This window comes from Pipistrellus kuhlii, unplaced genomic scaffold, assembly GCF_014108245.1.
Source record: "Pipistrellus kuhlii isolate mPipKuh1 unplaced genomic scaffold, mPipKuh1.p scaffold_m20_p_7, whole genome shotgun sequence".
NCBI lineage: Eukaryota > Metazoa > Chordata > Mammalia > Chiroptera > Vespertilionidae > Pipistrellus > Pipistrellus kuhlii.
In genome coordinates, this window is record NW_023425573.1 from 45,370,810 (window position 1) to 45,375,562 (window position 4,753).

Sequence of the window (4,753 nt, forward strand, 5' to 3'; positions counted from 1 at the left end):
GATCACAGGATGATGAATGGGGAACCAGTGGTGGGTAGCAGCAGAGGGTAGGGCTGGCTGCTGTCAGCCAAGGAAGTTGGCCCTGATCACAGACCAGGTCTAAGGACCGTACCCATGCACAAATTTTATGCACCAGGCTTCTAGTATGATATAAATTGATCAATTATGTCAGGCAACCATCTAAACTAGTGGTTCTCAACCTTTTTAATGCTACGACCCTTTAATACAGTTCCTTATGTTGTGGTGACCCTCATCCATAAAATTATTTTTGTTGCTACTTCATAATGTATTTTGCTACTGTTAATGAATCACAATGCAAATATCTGTGTTATCTTAGGCTCTACATCAGCGGTTCTCAATCTGTGGATCACCTAATACATTGAAAAACACAGATATTTAGATTATGATTCATTAACAGTAGCAAAATTACAGTTATGAAGTAGCAACGAAGATAATTTTATGGTTGGGGTCACCACAGCATGAGGAACTGTATTAAAGGATCACTGCATTAGAAAGATTGAGAACCACTGATCTAAACAGCTGCTAAAATATTTGAATTCCATCAGTAGTATGTGAGAGTACTTGTGGCATAAGGTGGGTCTCCATTCAGGTTAAGGAGGTCACTTAGCAAGTTCAGTGTGTCCTCTGAAGTTTCAAGACTTGATAGGTATGTGATGCAGGTTGATAGGTTTGTGATGCACAATGGAGAATTTAAGAGTCCATTGTGATCTAAGATGATTGATGTTATTTCAGTCTTCTTGAACTTGTAGAGACTTATTTTGTGTCCTAAAATGGGTCATTGAGAATGTATATTCTGCAACTTTGGGCTAAAATGTTCTATAAATGTCAATTAAATAAAAAATTAAAATTAAAATTTTTTTTAAAAAGACAAGGGACTAGCTTTCCAGCTTCCTTGAGGTTGGAACAAAGGGCAGGTTGCTATGGATTAGCTGGTTTGCATTCCAAGAATTTCTCAGAACAGACATTCCTGAGTGTGTCCTATAATCAGAAACTCCTCTACCATATCCTTCAACACAAACTTAGAGAACATAGAGTCACCTGAGGTCCTAACCCAAAGGGTCACCAACAAGGGCAGATCCTAATGTGCATGAGTTGTCTCTGTGCATGTGGATGAATCTTCCGTGAAGAATAAAACTGAAATGCTATCACATTTAGTACTCATTGAATTGCTCCAAAATGTTTATACATTTTAAAGTTATTAATTAATATGTAACTAAATAGTAATTTGATTTGTAAAATTAAAGGTGAAATATGATTAGAACATTTATTAATTTTCTGAGACCATCATCAGAATATCACAGTAATGCTTATATTTTCTTAAGAACAATTTAAAGTTATTAAATTAGTTTCTATGCTACATATATGAAAAGTCTATATATGATAGTATATGTAGCACAAATAAAACTTCATATGACATGAAAAAATATATAGTAATTTACAATGTTCCTATCTGCAAATGTCTAATTTATAATATTATTTGCTAGTCATATCAAAACATGGGTCTTTATACATGACACAAGCATTGTTAATAAGAATGGGTAAAATTGGATTTTAAAGTTTAACATTGTAAGAACTTTTTTAAGAATGTATTCCATTTTCTCCTCTTGATGCTTCAGCCCACCCAATATAACTTCTCATTTTAATTAAAATGATACAATGTATTACTTATAAAGCTTAATCTTAAGCAGAGCCAGATACAAAATCTATAGTTTCCATAATGGGAGATGCATTATAGAATAGACTAAAATGATAAATTGATAAATACATGGTATAATTATTTTCCCCTGTTGCTATCTATCTTTTATCAGTGCCATGAAAGTACAAATTATAAATTAATAAAGCAAAGACTATGAATTATTATTTTTTCTTTTTTTTTTTAAACCGAAGCCACTCAGAATGCATCCTCTCCCTCTTCTCCCCCGAAGGAGAGAAGAACGATCATCAATGGCAGGCGGCAGCTACAGAAGCAGCACCGGAAGCCGGCTTCATGCTCAGGAGAGGGTGCTGTGTATCCTCCTCGTGGTTTCGGGTGCTCTACACGTTCAGAGGAACTTCCCTAGTAACGAACTATAGAAATGATCCCTGAAAGTATAAACTATGAATTATATAACTTATAACATCTTACACTTTTAAAGGTTTTTAAAATTAAAATTCTTCCTAGCTCTTTTTACTCTTGCTATACGTTTCTTTTATCTTTATAATAATTAATAAAGTACTTCTGGACAATATCTCCTTGTTGTTTATTTTGGAAGAGCCAAATTTTTGAAATTTAAAACAAGTTTTTAATGATGTATACTTTATTTTGTATTTGTGTATGGATGCTTTGGTTATACATTGGAAAATGAGAACAAACACAGCTGTATTATGAAATGAACTTTAGACACCAAATAAGTATTTCCTGGAGGGGAAGAAACAAAAACACGAGCTGCTTACTCCGGGCGGTTTTCAAACCTTCTACTGTATTTGAAGTTGTTTTGACGCTGTTATTTAAAGGTTAGTGTTTTTGTTGCAAGCAAGCCTGGGTCTGGCATTCCCTACCTGTGCTCTTAACAGCTGTTAGGATTCTGGAATTGGGATTTCCCTGTATTCTGTCTGAAGTACAGTTGGGTGTTTCTACTTAACATCACCTTTTGAGTCAAATAAAAATTTCACATTTCTGCTCTGCAAATAGATATTTCCCAGGGGGAGGGAAAGGGGAATGTGAAAATTGGGGGAAACAACCCAAATGGGCCACTATGCTCACATACACAATATCATACAGATGGATGACAATACTCTGCCTCTATAGCTTTGTGTATAGGGTTCATATTAAATGAAAGAAATACAATAATGCAGAACTATATTTAGAGAACTACTCACACTCAAAGTGTTTTCACAATGTTTCTACCATAATATAAAAAACAAACAATCACACCATTGTTTTATTGTGTTTATCCATTGGCTGGTGGGAAGGAATATAAAACTCAATGGCTGTTTCTTATGAAAGAAGGGGATATAATATGTATTTCATTTTAACTTTGTATAAAGTAAAGCATCGAGGTCCTACTTGGTTTTGGTGGACAATTGTGTTTTTTTGTTTGTTTTTTTTTCTTGATTTTTTTCTTTATTGATTAAAGTATTACATATGTGTCCTTATTCTCCCATTGCCCCCCACCCACCTCCGTGCTCGTGTCCTCACCTCCCCGTGTCCATTGGTTATGCTTATATGCATGCATACAAATCCTTTGGTTGATCTTTCCCCCATTACCCCCACCCTTCTCTGTCTTCAATTTTTGACTTGAGTCTCCATTTAAGTCAGTTTTAAAATTGCAAAATCTCTAAGCTTGGGCCTGGAGAACATACAGAGACTAGGTTGAATCTACCATTAACTCTCTAGTAATGATCAGAATAATTACAATAGCATTTACCTACTCAATGTCAGATGCATTCCTCTATTTATTATAACTCTCAACTACTCTGTTCAAGCAGGTTATTTTAACCACTTTTATATAGAAAAACAATGGACTCAAAGAGTAATGATGGTGCTAAGATTTAAACACAGTACTGTCTTACTAAAAAGGCTATACTGTTTCCAACTCTTGTAGCTGCCCCTGATATATTCCAAAGCCCATACTATTCAATAGTTTTGTGGCTGACAATTACTGCAATGCATATGAAGTCAGAAGAACTGGGGTGAAACATACCTGAGGTGAATCACAATTCCCATCTACCCTTGGCTCCACCCAAGAGATTCAATCAAGCACTTAAAAATATAAGAACTGAGTGAAAACACCAACATATACATTCTACAATGACTACTCAATCATTGTCCAATCAGGCACCATCAAAAAAGCCCAGATGAATTGCAGACATGCTGAGATTCATAGATGTGGAATATCTGAGTTTTTAAGGTAGTTTGTTCACCTCCTGCACCAAGCTGCTTCTCTGTCCTATTTCGAGACACCCTATCATGGTTGTCAGGATAGGAATCCTTGACCTTTCAAGAACACCCTTTGCGTAATTGGTCCTGATCTGCCTTCTGCCACTCTTCATTTGCCACAATATCAAGATACCAGCATCACCACAATGTACCATGTTCTTTTAAATGATTGTCTTTGATCAAGGTGACCTCTCTGATTGGCACCACTAACACCTTCTTATTAAATGCAGTCTTTCCAGTTTGGGTCTCAGGTCAAAGGCAGCCATCTCAGTGGCATCTTCTATAAGTCCCAAGAAATACCAAAGCAATGATTTTAGGGTCCCACCCACTTTGTTTTTATTTTCTCTTGAAAGTAATTATTCAGATTAAAATTATTTCTTTTTCTTTTTCATTAATATCCTCTCTCTGTAATCTGAAACTCATTCTGACAGAAACATTCTCCCTGCTAGAATAGAATAGGCCCCAACTAAAATTGGTTTAATATCTTAATAATTAATATAGGAAATAAGGCCATAACTCCCTTTTTTGGTTTTCTTTTGGTAAAAACCTAATATATATTCCATCCACATATGAATTAATGATGAAAATATATTCTTAGAATGATACACTACTACATACATAAAAGGTACATTATAGTTTCAAGTTCCCATTTGAAAAGAAAATGAAATAAGAATACTTATTATCAAAGAATTATTATTTAAAAATTTTAAATAAGAACAATTCTGAATTCTTCAGGGAAATTATATCTTAGTGATATTTTGTTTTAGTATTTCTGTCATGTAAAAACTGAGTAAAGTGACCACGTAAATATAA

At 34.6% G+C, this 4,753-nt stretch overlaps 1 non-coding gene across 1 annotated transcript; it reads right to left on the reverse strand.

The window, feature by feature from the left end:
- Positions 1-1,907: 1,907 nt before the first annotated feature.
- On the reverse strand, positions 1,908-2,119 carry LOC118710077. The gene has a single exon (XR_004985287.1). It is a non-coding gene; the product is annotated as a small nucleolar RNA U3 (small nucleolar RNA).
- Between the last annotated feature and the right edge of the window lie 2,634 nt (positions 2,120-4,753).